The following is a 15,910-nucleotide window of genomic DNA, read 5'->3' as shown; positions in this document are numbered from 1 at the left end:
ATTCTGAAGTATTTTATTTTCATGTCAACTTTTATTTTTAATTTAGTAATTAATTATATACAATTAATGATCCATATTTTTACTGTGTATGCTATGTACTAACAAGAATGTGTCCATAGTACACGGATGACCCACTCACACTATCATTTTCTATGTTCAATGGACCATGAAATTGGGGTCAAAACTCTAATTTGGCATTAAAATTAGAAAGATCGAATCATAGGGAACATGTGTACTAAGTTTAAGTTGATTGGACTTCAACTTCATCAAAAACTACCTTGACCAAAAACTTTAACCTGAACCTTGACCAAAAACTTTAACCTGAAGAGAGGACGGATGGACAAACGAACGGACAGGCTAAAGGACGATTGGACGCACAGACTGAAAAACATAATGCCCCTAGGTGGGGCATAAAAATAAAACAAGAAACCCAGGTTTAATCCACCATTTTCTACAAAAGGAAATGCCTGTACCACGTCAGGAATATGACAGTTGTTTTCCATTCATTTGATGTGTTTGAGCTTTTGATTTTGCCATTTGATAAAGGACTTTCCATTTTGACTTTTCCTTGGAATTTCAGTATTTTTGTTATTCTACTTTTTAATACAGGTTTATACAGAGAAAACGGAATCTTTATATCACATGTATCGCCTGTATTTGATTGAGGTTACATGCATAAATTGAAGCATAACTGATTATTGACAGCAGATGTGAAACTTCAACTTAACATTATCAAGCTGCAGATAAAATATAAAATCATTCTCTTTCATAGAAGCAATGAAAACTTTGACAAAAATTTCTATCGAAGATCATTCCTGACAGACATAATGACAGAATGCTACAAAGACAGAATGATGGAGTGTTGGACAGAGTGTTACTAGACCAGCTTTACCCATTGGTAACACTGTCACAGGTAAAAACAAAATCAGGAGAAAAAAAAATCACTATTCAAAGAAAAAGGTAAAAGAAGCTACAAATTAACATTTTTAATATGAATTATAGATTTAAATTAAGAATCTATTGAGCTAATGTAAGTAACAAGAGTGCACACGCTGAAATGTCTCGCCTTCTTTACTAATCATATTGATATTATGTTGATAGTCCTAAATATAAAGCTTTATTACAACTGTCACATAAACTTAACATTAACCAAGTAAACTAAACATTGATCAATGAACCATGAAAATGAGGTCAAGGTCAGATGAACCATGCTAGGCAGGCATGTACAGCTAACAATTCTTCCATACAACAAATATAGTTGACCTATTGCTTATAGTTTAAGAAAAACAGACCAAAACACAAAAACTTAACACTGAGCAATGAACCTTGAAAATGAGGTCAAGGTAAAATAAAATGCTTCGCTGGGGCGCAGCTTGATACGACCGCAGAGGTCGAAACCCTGAACAGTTGGGGCAAGTATGGACACAACATTCAAGCTTGATACAGCTCTGAATTTGGATTGTTATTAAATATTTGACACAGCATAGGTTTCTGACTCAGAAAGAATGTGGTCTAAGAACTTGAATTTTTTTAATTTACCTATTATGGTCCAATGTCCAAAATCAAAATACATGGTTAGATTCAGCATATCAAAGAACCCCATATATTCAATTTTTGTTAAAATCAAACAAAGTTTAATTTTGGACCCCAACTTGGACAAACTTGAAAACTGGGCCCATAATCAAAAATCTAAACACATGTTTAGATTCAGCATATCAAAGAACCCCAAGAATTCAATTTTTGCTAAAATCAAACTAAGTTTAATTTTGGACCCTTTGGACCTTAATGTAGACCAATTTAAAAAACGGGACTTGAAATTAAAAATCTAAATACACGGTTAGATTTGGAATATCAAAGAACCCCAATAATTCAATTTTTGATGAAATCAAACAAAGTTTAATTTTGGACCCTTTTGACCTCAATATGAACCCATTTGATAGCGGGGCCCACAAATAAAAAATCTAAATTCATGGTTATATTCAGCATATCAAAGAACCCCATATATTCAATTTTTTGTTGAAATCAAAACAAAGTTTAATTTTGGACCCCAACTTGGACCAACTTGAAAACTGGGCCCATAATCAAAAATCTAAACACATGTTTAGATTCAGCATATCAAAGAACCCCAAGAATTCAATTTTTGTTAAAATCAAACTAAGTTTAATTTTGGACCCTTTGGACCTCAATGAAGACCAATTTAAAAAACTGGACCCAAATTAAAAATCTAAAAACACGGTTAGATTTGGCATATCAAAGAACCCCAATAATTCAATTTTTGATGAAATCAAACAAAGTTTAATTTTGGACCCTTTTGACCTCAATATGAACCAATTTGATAGCGGGGCCCACAAATAAAAAATCTAAATACATGGTTAGATTCAGCATATCAAAGAACCTCATATATTCAATTTTTGTTGAAATCAAACAAAGTTTAATTTTGGACCCCAATTTGGACCAACTTGAAAACTGGGCCCATAATCAAAAATCTAAATACATGGTTAGATTCAGCATATCAAAGAACCTCATATATTCAATTTTTGTTGAAATCAAACAAAGTTTAATTTTGGACCCCAATTTGGACCAACTTGAAAACTGGGCCCATAATCAAAAATCTAAACACATGTTTAGATTCAGCATATCAAAGAACCCCAAGAATTCAATTTTTGTTAAAATCAAACTAAGTTTAATTTTGGACCCTTTGGACCTTAATGTAGACAAATTTAAAAAAACAGGACCAAAAATTAAAAATATAAATACACGGTTAGATTTGGAATATCAAAGAACCCCAATACTTCAATTTAAGATGAAATCAAACAAAGTTTAGTTTTGGACCCTTTTGACCTCAATATGAACCAATTTGATAACGGGGTCCACAAATAAAAAATCCAAATACATGGTTAGATTCAGCATATCAAAGAACCCCACATATTCAATTTTTGTTGAAATCAAACAAAGTTTAATTTTGGACCCCAATTTGGACCAACTTGAAAACTGGGCCAAAAAATCAAAAATCTAAATACATGTTTAGATTCAGCATATCAAAGAACCTCATATATTCAATTTTTGCTAAAATCAAACAAAGTTTAATTTTGGACCCTTTGGACCTTAATGTAGACCAATTTGAAAACTGGACCCAAAATTAAAAATTTAAATACACTGTTAGATTCGGCATAACAAATAAATAAATGTGATCAAAGATTTTACAAATCTAATGCGCCATACTGTGCAATTAAAGATTACTTCTTGAAATTTTTCAATATTTGAAATTTGAAAAAAAAATAATATTTGAAGAATAATTCTTTTTAATTTCTGAAATCTGAAATGAGAAAAAATTGACCCCCCACAATTTCTTTTTATCCCCCCCCTTTTTTCCCCAAAAAAATTCTTTCCCTCAAGATATGGTCATAATCTCAATTCAAATTTCCAATGGAGTTGGCAACCATAATTACCCATTTAAATTTACCATAGTGCTAACTTAATCTATTTTATAATAGAATTAAAAATATACTGTCAAATCTTTCATATGGATTTTTTTGTAAAAAAAAAAGATGCAACATTTGCAGATATTTTTACTGGTCTTCCTTTATAGATATGCATTTCTTTAAACATAATTTAAAAGCAGTGTAAGGGAAGTAACCAAAACGTTGTATTTTGATTACCTCCCTTACACTGTTTTAAATTATCTTTATTGTTCATTAACCATTACTTTATACATAATTTAAAAGCAGTGTAAGGGAGATAATCTCAATGATGTATTTGATTTATCTCCCTTACACTGCTTTAAATTATGTTTTGTACAAAAGTATTTGTCCATTAACCAGGACAACCTTGTTTTTCCCCCTTTTTTGCCCCTAATTCCTAAACGGTTTGAGCCATAACCCCCCAAAGCAAATCCTAACCATCCCTTTGTGGAATGGAAACTTATAGTATAATTTCAGAGAGATCCATACACCGTTCCACAGTTATTGTCTGGAAACTAGAAAATGCTTATTTTTGGCCCCTTTTTGGCCCCTAATTCCTTAACTGTTGGTACCATAACCCCCAAAATCAATCCCAACCTTCCTTTTGTGGTATTTAACCTTATGGTCAAATTTCAAAAAGATCCATTCACTTAAACTAAAGTTAGAGTGCGAAAACCAGTATGTATTCGGACGACGACGCCGGACGACGACGACGACGCCGGACGACGACGACGCCAACGTCATACCAATATACGACCACAAAATTTTTTTGCGGTCGTATAAAAAAACCTGTGTGACTGACAAATAGATCATAAAATATTTCCATACACCAAATATAGTTGAACTATTGCATATAGTATTAGAAAAAAAGACCAAAACTCAAAAACTTAACTTTGACCACTGAACCATGAAAATGAGGTCAAGGTCAGATGACACCTGCCAGCTAGACATGTACACCTTACAATCATTCCATACACCAAATATAGTAGACATATTGCATACAGTATAAGAAAAACAGACTAAAACACAAAAACTTAACTATAACCACTGAACCATGAAAATGAGGTCAAGGTCAGATGACACCTGCCAGTTGGACATGTACACCTTCAGTCCTTCCATACACCGAATATACTAGACCTATTGCTTATAGTATCTGAGATATGGACTTGACCACCAAAACTTAACCTTGTTCACTGATCCATGAAATGAGGTCGAGGTCAAGTGAAAACTGTCTGACGGCCATGAGGACCTTGCAAGGTACGCACATACCAAATATAGTTATCCTATTACTTATAATAAGAGAGAATTTAACATTACAAAAAATCTTAACTTTTTTTTCAAGTAGTCACTGAACCATGAAAATGAGGTCAAGGACATTGGACATGTGACTGACGGAAACTTCGTAACATGAGGCATCCATATACAAAGTATGAAGCATCCAGACCTTCCACCTTCTAAAATATAAAGCTTTTAAGAAGTTAGCTAACGCCGCCGCCGCCGCCGCCGTAGCCGCCGCCGGAGGATCACTATCCCTATGTCGAGCTTTCTGCGACAATCAAAATCCTAAAATATGCACACCTTTAGTATATCATGTATATGTACTATCGTCCTACATGATATACAAGTTCTAGCTTGAGAACTGTTGATGGAGTTACATGTAGCTGGACATGTATATGTACTATCGTCCTACATGATATACAAGTTCTAGCTTGAGAACTGTTGGAGTTACATGTAGCTGGACATGTATATGTACTATCGTCCTACATGATATACAAGTTCTAGCTTGAGAACTGTTGATGGAGTTACATGTAGCTGGACATGTATATGTACTATCGTTCTACATGATATACAAGTTCTAGCTTGAGAACTGTTGATGGAGTTACATGTAGCTGGACAAACCATGTGCACTGCATGACTTATATTACAATAAAATGATAAAGTTCAACAACCTGACATTTGTTGAAAATTTAAAGAAAATCAAAATCATGACAATTTGCACACCTTTAGCATGTTTAGTATGTAGTACATAGTATAAAAGTGTTTGCTTGAAAACTGGAGTTAGCCTGACCCTATGTTGGACAGATGGACATACAGGGGTAATATAATATGCTCCCATAAATTTTGTAGCAGAGTGATTTGATGCCATGCAAACTGTTGTCACTGGCGTAATCCATATTCATTTACCTGTTTTTCTAGAGAACATTTTCAACAATACAGTAATACCTGTACAATTTTATTTTATAAGCCATTCAGAATCATTGAGAAAATTATAAGGGAAAAAGGCAAATTAAGATCATTTAGGAATAAGGAATGTGTAGGAGTTGTAATGTTAGGGTTGTAGTAGTGAAATAGTTACCACAGCAACCAAATGGAAAAAAAAGCATTGCTATTCTTTCTTTGTGAGTATTTCACCAAATTAAAACAAAGCAAACAAATAAAATGAAATTTTACAACTATCAATGTATCATCATTCAATTTTCTATAAAAACCTCAGCATAGATGCAGATACAGATAATCTTATTTACCAATCAAGGTGCCCTCTGAAGGGCAGATTTATAACATAATAAACAGATAATCTTATTTACCAATCAAGGTGACCTCTGAAGGGCAGATTTATAACATAATAAACAGATAATCTTATTTACCAGTCAAGGTGCCCTCTGAAGGGCAGATTTATAACATAATAAACAAACTAAACAATAAAATAATAAGACAATAATACTTCATTATAGTAATAATTATGATGATTGTATAAACTAGAGGCTCTAAAAAGCCTGTGTCGCTCACATTGGTCAAGTGCATATTCAACAAAGGACACTCTCCAACACTGTTGATGAGAATAGAATTCATGACAAAAATACCTGTTTTGTTGATCTTGTATTGCTGATCATTTATTCTGTTTAATCTCTCTATCTTCTTTAGTTTTTGCTCAAAACACAAAAGAGGGTAAAAAAATCATTTAAGGGCAATCAGGCCTATAAAGAGTGACAGTCTACTTAATACTATATCAGCAAACTTTGACTTGTTAATAGATCTTGACATGCTGATCATTTTTGTGATTTAAAGTGTTGATTTATTTAATCATAATTTTCAAGATAGTATGCAAAAATGAAAAAAATGGTAAAATTTGTCATTTAAGGGCAATAACTCCTAGAAGAAGTCGTCCAACTGTTTTAACATATATAGACAATTGGTAGAGCTCAACATTCTGAACATTTTTGCACTTGTCAGGATTTTTCTATTTATTATGGTTTTCAAAATTATAGACAAAACTTGTATTTCTATTTATAGCTATGTTGGCCATCTTGGTTGGCAGGCATGGTCATCGAAAACATTTTTTAAACTAGATACCCCAATGATGATTGTGGCCAAGTTTGGTTAAATTTGGCCCAGTAGTTTTAGAGGAGAAGATTTTTGTAAAAGTAAACAGACGATGACGGACGCCAAGTGGTGAGAAAAGCTCACTTGGCCCTGTGGGCCATGTGAGCTAAAAATAAACTTATCTTAAACTTAAAATAGAAAGGTCAACATTATTGTATTTTTTTTTATATTGAGGATATCCAGCTAGATTTGGATAAAGAGAGACAACTCCATCATTCTCATACAGAATGTATTTCAGATGCATGTGGGTTTGATTTAGTACTGAATCCCTATTTTCTACTAGTTCAATTATCAGATTTAATATAAGTTTTTAACATAGTTATCCTCATTAGTCATTAATCATACAAATTTACTCTCTGAAGTAAGCTTGACAATTTTTTTATATAATTCAGATAAAAAAAAAATCATGCAATGTTGGTTTTATGGCAAACCATGAAACCTACACCAAACAAATTTCTTGTGGGTATATATCACCCTGTTTGCAGAGTTAAAAATCTGACATATAAATTGTTTCATTGATGTCAAATGACTTACATTTGCTGCTGACTACAAATTTGTTGTCTGTTGACCCTGAACAGTTGACCGTCTGCTGTTAAACAATACAATATCCAGTCTGCTAATGTATCATTTGTTACACTGTAATCTTTAATATAACCACAAGCCCTTATGATGGCCTAAAAGTAAAAAAACAGTTCATTAGGTTTAAATCATATACTGCCTTCAGTAAAATACATGTATGTCCAGTTAAAACATCAAGTCAGTATGGGGACATTAAACCTGATGCCTTGTGCGGGGACAAAGCCATGTGACGTTCTCTATAAATTAAAGATCTCTTGCAACAAATATCCTAGGGATCCATAGGTGGCCTGTTGTCAGGCAAAATTTCTCACCCTTCATCCTAGTAGGCCTAACTTGCCAAGCCTATCTATTGTATCAATTGTAAATTTGTTATCGTCCTGAATATGCATGAAATATTTTCCACTGAACATTAATAAGCAACCATCAATCAATCAATCTAATTGAAGAATATAAAAGATACATCTTACCACTGACAGCTACTTTGGGACTAGCAGGACATTGAAAATTGGAATATGTTGTCATATTTATCTTTATTAATATAAATGTATATATTTTGAGCTGGACCTTAATCATATAGAGTCCCTCAGCCTTTAAAAAAATAATATGAACTGACCCTATATTTCCTTTTAATTTGAAATTAATGAATGAAACCATTATCAGAAATAAGCCTTATAGGTTCATGAAATGTCCTATCTATTGCAAAGATCTTATTGACCAAAGCATGTGGAGTTTCAGTCATAATGTTTGACAACTAGTATACAATATTACATATATGTTTGTATGTACATTGTAAAATAACATAGTAGCATATCCAATTTTATGTCATGTTTAAAGAAATTTGCTGCAACAAATATCTGTATCATTATATATATAAATTATAAATAAGAAGATGTGGTATGAGTGCCAATGAGACAACTCTCCATCATCTATATCATATATATTTACCAGAACAACATATACAATGATGTACATGTACAGTATCTATATTTATTTTAATGAAACTAATATTTAAAGGGGAAAGTTCATGATTTTTAACGTATAACCCAAACATTTGCCAAATAAGTTCATTATCTATTCATTGTGGGCTGTTTTCTGCTCTTTTGTATGGTTGTTGTCTCTTCGACACATTCCCCATTTCTGTTCTCAATTTTATCATTATAACATTTAATAACATACATATTTTTAGAACTTTTATCAAAGCAGACATGGCAGACTAATAGTAATAACAAATAAATATCAAATGTTATTAATTTTATCTATTGACTTTTGTCAACAGTTAGCATGGTTAGTGACTACAGCTACATGTATCATGCTATGGAATGGGATTGGAAGTACAATCATTTAAATTCTTGTTCCCTAATATTTTTTTAACATAATTAAAAGCATGCCATTGACTGTTTTAAAAAGCTGATAACCATATGCATGTATCCAAAACAAAACATGCAATCTTGTACATCCATAAATTGAAAAGTTGTTTGATTATGTATATATTTTTTCATTATTTATTTTAAAAGGAATAACTGTAATATTTTTTCTGTCTATGAAGAAATAACATCAAAAATGTGATGCACACTGAATAACCCGCGTAGTGGGTTATTTTAAAGTGTGCATCACATTTTTTATGTTATTTCGAATAGACAGATAAAATATTACAGTTATTTCTTATAATTTAACATGTTTAATTCTAAATTCCATTTTAAACCGGAGTAAACAATGAAAAATGTTGATGACGTCACAGTCACATGACTAAATTATGTCTATGAGCTGATAAACAAAACAACGTCAGCCAATCAGCAGACGCGTTACATCCAAAATTAAATTATATGTTGATAATGCTTTAACAGATTGTACATGTTGTACAATTTATTTTCTTTTTAATTTTTGTCATTTTTCTCAATGATATTTTGAACAAAATGTAACAATTCGATGCTCTATATATCATGTCTATAGACAATATGTGCTCTAGTATGTTCAGCAAACATTTAAGCACATTGACTGTCACTGTGTATATATACAATGTGTGTATTTTCTTCTTGAATGTTGTTTATACCTATGGATGGGATTGTTAAATAAAAGCATGATCAAGTAATAAACCTTATCTGGTCCGTTCGCTCCCAAAACACATTTGCACCCTACCCATTTGCACCCCAAACATTTGCCCCACCCCAAGTCCATTCACACCATATTTTTGTTCAAATACAGGTTGAATTATTAGATGTCTTTTAGAAGTATATATCAAAATGTTAATATTTTCATGAATAAAAATTCGTTAATTTTTTTAAATGAAATATTTTTTTTGTGATTAGATGATTACTTTTTAATTGGGATCTATAAGATTACTGTTAATTGGTATTTAAAAAGCTTATTTGGTGTTAAGTAAAATACAAGTAGTTAGTTTGGAAGGAATAAAAACAATGATTCTTCATGTTAAAAAACAAAACTAAAGAAAATTATTTTGAACAGCTTGTGACGAGTTTGATAGGCGTTTGGAATCTTCTACCTTTCATTTACAAGTCTTAGAGATAAATCACTTGGTCTTCAGTTGATCATCATGACAATATTCATTATTCATTTCGTCAAAATAATTCACAAAAGAAAACCCGTTTACGTTTTTAGAATGTCATTTTATTTCAAAAAATAAAAAAAAAACTTATTTTCTTTATTTTATATCAAAACACTAACTAAAGCATGATTAAAAACTTATTCAACACAAAACCTTTAAAAAGGATGTGAACGGACCATGGGTGCGAATGTGTGGGATGCAAACATGAAAGGGGACGAACGAGTATGGGAGCGAACATGATTTTGGGCGAACAAACCCAGATTTGTAATTAACAGAATGTGTTTTAGCCTCAGGGATTTTAAGGTTTATGACCCCTTCTGTAGCCATGTGAATTACGAAATTTTCAAACTGCAATAGCATCAAAACACCAAAGTTAATGAATAATAGAGATGGTCCATTTTGTACATTTACCAAAGGGAAACTTCGTGCAAAGCATTATATATTATTTATTGTTTTATTGCATTTGATAAAAAATTGGGATTTTGTGGCAAATAAAACCAAGATTTTTGTAGAAAATCCACAGACTTTAATAAAGAGAGCTTCGTTATAAAATTTCAAACATAGTTTACTCACTTGTTTGTCCATGATGTGCTAGCGTTCATTGTGTACAAAAAGTCCTAAACAACCTTTACATTCAAAATCAAAGCACTGTAAGCGCTATAGGCAGTTAACCAAAAACCAAGGCAAACGTACATTTGTAATTATGAAAACTATGGCAGTGTTGCTTCATTTTTTTTTTAAAGATTTGAAAGAACAAACATTAAACATTCATATATTGTACATGTATGTTTATTTAATGAATTATTAAGGCAAATTAATTAATATCTTATCAAGGTTTTCAAAAGCAATGCATATATCAATGTATATTTTTAATGATGAGTTTGCAGTAGTACAAGTTCGCAATGATTGCAGTTGTTCTAGTTGGTAGTTCACGTTGGTACCAGTTGACTTTTAGTGGTACAAGTTGACGTAGTACAAGTTTGTAATAGTATGAATGGACTTGCTTCCCTGGCAGGAACACTGCATTTGGGTTCTACAGTACAAAAGTTATGAGACACAAATCAGCGAAAAGTTTACTACTACAGGGATCAAAGGTGAGGTCTGATTGACCTGCCCATAGTAAATGTAAATGACTCTTACCTTCACCAAGTCCATGATGTCACTCCATCCCAAGTTTGGAGTAAAATGACAGGTGATTATAAAACAGTTGGTCAAACATTCTTGGGCTTTACACTGCTTGAAAGATTTATATGTTTTCTTTAAAATGAGCCATAAATGAAAATTTTTATAGGCCCAGAAATAATTCAAAAAATAAGTAAAGAAAATTCAATTAACCTAGACTTATTTTTGCATCAATTAAATTTTATAACAAACAAGAAATAATTGTAACAGGATGCTGTTACGAAGTCTTCCAAACAGAGCTCCCATAATTCGTCATTCCCATGGTCGCCTGACATTGGGCAAAGTCTAGTACAAATTGGTTAGGTCTAGTAAAGTGATATGCATATGTGACCCCTAGGAGATTGACCCTGTATGTCATTTAAATCTCCTTGAAATGACGAACAGGAATAAATATGGTTTAGGGTTGGGTATCTCACCGTTTACAAGTTCTCAAAAAGGGGGGGGGGAGTGATCCCCAGGGGACTTACCCTTTATTCCTTTATTTCATTTGATTTAGTTTATTGTCCCATACAAGAATATATATGGTTTTGGGGTGGGGATCTCAACCATTTACAAGTTTTCAAAAATAAGGGGGGTGGGGGTGACCCCCGTGGACTCCCCCTATATTTCATTTGATTTGTTTTATTGTCCCATAAATGAATATATATGGTTTAGGGGTGGGGATCTCGACCGTTTACAAGTTTTCAAAAATAAGGGGGGTGGGTAGACCCCAGGGACTCCCCCAGGGATTGAAGTTAAAATTTTGGCATGGTAGCCCACAGCTTTAATTTTGTAGCCACATATATAGTCCTATACAAGAAAAGCAGAAATTTAAGTAGCCTACACCAAATTTTAGGAGTGGGGATTTCGACCGTTTACAAGTTTTCAAAAAGAAGGGGGTGGGGGTGACCCCTGTGGACTCCCCTATCTTTCATTTGATTTGTTTTACTGTTCCATACAAGAATATATATGCAGGAGGGGTGGGGATCTCGACTGTTTACAAGTTCTCAAACAGAAGGGGATGGGGTGACGCTGGGGATTCCCCCAAATTTTCATTTGATTTGTTTTATTATCCCATACAAGTATATATATGGTTTAGGGGTGGGGATCGCGACCGTTTACAAGATAAAAGCACATTTTCAAATTGAAGGGGGTAGGATGACCTCCCAGGGACTCACCCTATATTTTATTTGATTTGTTCTATTGTCCTGTTATTATTACTGAAGACCGTGTGTGTCTATCACTTACTGTTTTCAAGTAATAGTCATTTGAAAATTGAAAAAAAAAATAAAATCCCATAGGGTTCTATAGTAAACCCCTCCCTTCTTTAGGCCCCTCAAAATACCCCTAAATAGACCCCAAGGCACAAACGAAAGATTGATGGCTCTGCTAAGCATGTTAGTCTAACATTTTATGAAACCCTAAGTAAATCTGACAAGTGGTCCGAGTGGACTCGGTTCGACTCTATACCACCAGTGATCATGAATGAGCTATTTAATGAGTTAACAAAACTTGATATAAACAAAGCATCTGGTATGGATAATATAGGACCAAAAATCCTAAGATTAAGTGCCCCTTTTATTGCATCACCTCTCACATACATATTTAACCAAATGATAGATACTGGTATATATCCTTCTTTACTGAAGAATGCTAAGGTAACACCAGTTTTCAAGGATGGTGACAAGCTTTTAGCAACAAATTACAGACCTATATCTGTTCTTCCAACTTTATCAAAATTAATAGAAAGACATTTTTCTAATAACATGAATAATATGTACAAATACTTATCTAAACTTAAACTTTTACACCCTACACAATCTGGTTTAAGGCCGCAGCATTCTTGTCAAACTGCACTTATTAATATCATTGACAAATGGTTGCAAGAAATGAATGATGGTAATTTAAACCTAGCAATTTTATTAGATTTTAAAAAAGCTTTTGATTTGGTAGATCATGACATTCTTTGTTTAAAGCTTGAAATTTATGGATTTAGTGAGGCTACTGTTAGTTTTTTCAAGTCATACCTGAATAACAGAAAACAAAAGGTAAACATTTGTAATGTTTATTCTGAACAACAACATGTAAAAAAGGTTCTATACTTGGTCCTCTATTGTTTGTGCTATTTATAAACGACCTTCCCTTATGCATTGAAAATTGTGAAACAGACCTATATGCTGATGACACCACTCTTCATAAATCAGGGAAAAACATAGAAAATATACATGATGATGTTCAAGAAGATTTATACAGTGTTGAAGAGTGGTGTAAAAGGAATAACATGTTCATTAATGCAAATAAAACAAAATGTTTGGTTACTGGAACAAAGCAGAAACTATCAATTCAGACTTATCAACCAAACTTGATAATAAATTCAAAAGTATTACAAAATTCTTCATGCGAAAAATTATTTGGTGTTAAAATTGACAGCACGTACACTTAACTGGAGAAATCAAATTGACCAAGTTTGTGCTAATATATCATCCAGAATATACCTTCTTTCTAAAATAAAGAAATTTTTAGATATAAATGCAAGGAAAACATATTACAATGGGTATATTCTGCCCCTAATTGACTACTGCTGTATTATTTGGGGTGAATGTAAAAATGAAGGGATAACAAGAATTTTAAAACTCCAAAAAAGGGCAGCAAGATTAATTCTAGATGCAGATCCTTTATCCCCCTCAGCCCCCTTATTTAAAGAACTTGGGTGGATGACAGTTGACAATAGAATCAAATACCACAAATATTTACTTCTATATAAATGTATGCATATGGAAGCACCAATGTACCTAGTTCAAAAGTTTAAACTGAAATCAGATAATAATCCTTATTCCTTGAGAGGTGTCACTCAAGGTAATCTGATAGTTCCTAAGCCAAAAGCTGAGCTATTTAAGAAATCTTTTGTTTATTCTGGATCAGTGTTATGGAATGGACTACCACACAAAATGCGTAAAGCTCAAAACACTTATACTTTTAAACAAAGTATCAAGAAGTACTTAACACAGTCCTGATAATATTATGTTTTCTACAATGTATTTGTATATTTTTTATTTTTATTTGATTTTTTGACTACATGTACATCTTGAACAGCTTTATATCTTATCATGTTAATAATATTACATTGAACTACTTGACTGTAAATTAACTATGTGTAAACATCTGTTTTTGATTGTATTGTAATTTGTATGTGAGGGCCTCACTCAGAGAAAATTAGTTTATTGTAACTAACTGAGTTTACCCTCTTTAAATAAAGAATTTATTATAATTATTATTATATTATTATTATATATTATATTATTATTACTTGTCTCGGGGACGAGTTGTCCACATTTCTTAAAACATCCCATCAACGTCGATTTTCATCTTTGTCATTCATAAAACAACAAAAACTTTATTTGGCAAGTTCAGTGATGAACAGAATAATTTAATAAAAGAAAGGAATTTAAATGTGCATACATTTAATTGAAATTAATTGATTAATCACAATCTTCTTAAACGAAAAGAAGATCATGATAAACAAAACTTACTTTATAACATCAGAGTACTTACTAGCTTACGTTTCGTGTAAGTTAAAATTACCGCCAACTTAGACTACTATGTATAACTTTATTTCCTCTATCATAGAAATTTGGTGTGTAGCATAAAGCAGCTTAACTGCCTAAAAACCTCGTGCTGAGTCACCAAAGTCAAGTGCACACGGGAAGGTGTACCTGAATTGGTCCATATTCATATTTGTTTTAACCAATATCTTAATTTATAAACTTGTTTTAAGGAAATTATTGCTAGCACTGCATGCAATATAATCCTCTATCTATCAAGCACTGAATTGTCAAATATTAGAGTACAAGGGAAAAGGCTGTGGATTTTCTATAAAATTGGCACATGTTTAGCATTGAATCAACACAAGGGTATTTATGTAAAGCAAAATATTGTCCTATGAAATATTGTCCCCCAAGACAATATTTCATGACTATGTATCATAAAATATTGTCCTCATCTATGAAAAAGTGTCAAGAGAAGGACAAATTTCCATTGTAAAATTTTGTGTCTGTATATGGACAATATTTCACAGATGCATACTATGAAATTTTGTCCTGTCAAAGGGAGGTTATATTTGTGTGTATTGAAACAATATTTCATAGGCATATTGTCACTAAATTTTGTCTCATGAAGGGAAGGTTATCAACATATATCATGTTGGATAATGATATTTTATTTGACTGATAATAAAAAATAAACCCTTATTAATATTCCAGTTTCATTTTACTCCTGTACCTTCAAAATGCCTTTGCAAAAAGATTCGTCAATCTAGTATTTACGAATACTATTAGTACATTAAATTTTCAACATAAGTAAGTGTTTGTCAGTACATTACTTATATTTATACAGTAAAATGCAGCACAATGGAACATACGTTAGACAATTTTTTAATCTATAATTAACCATTTATAATGTATAAATGCAAATTTGACATTAGCTTATGTTAAAATAAATATTAGTTTGAAATACAAAATACTTAATACTTTACAAAATAATGTCAGTTATAAATCTGAAATTGTGCATGCTCATGATGCTTGTGTACTATTTCTAATGTTGTAATAATTTGATTAAGAAATATTTTCATGGACAGTGTTTCAAAGCTGTGAAATAATATCATAATAGACAGTATTTCATAGTGAAATATTGTCATGGACAGAATTTCATTATGAAATAGTGTCCACGGACAATATTTTATATGAAATTTTGTCAGACGGACAATATT

General features: G+C 32.1%; 1 protein-coding gene across 1 annotated transcript in view; it reads right to left on the bottom strand.

The window, feature by feature from the left end:
* LOC127725232 (uncharacterized) overlaps positions 1-7,512 on the bottom strand; it is a 41,421-nt gene extending 33,909 nt beyond the window's left edge. Inside the window, exon 1 of the mRNA XM_052232090.1 lies at positions 7,377-7,512. The gene's annotated coding sequence lies outside the window, so the exon portion shown is untranslated. The remainder of the gene's footprint in view (positions 1-7,376) is intronic.
* Between the last annotated feature and the right edge of the window lie 8,398 nt (positions 7,513-15,910).

The sequence above is a fragment of the Mytilus californianus genome, unplaced genomic scaffold (genome assembly GCF_021869535.1).
Source record: "Mytilus californianus isolate M0D057914Y unplaced genomic scaffold, xbMytCali1.0.p SCAF_15, whole genome shotgun sequence".
Taxonomy (NCBI): Eukaryota; Metazoa; Mollusca; class Bivalvia; order Mytilida; family Mytilidae; genus Mytilus; species Mytilus californianus.
This window is presented reverse-complemented; position numbering and strand designations above follow the sequence as displayed.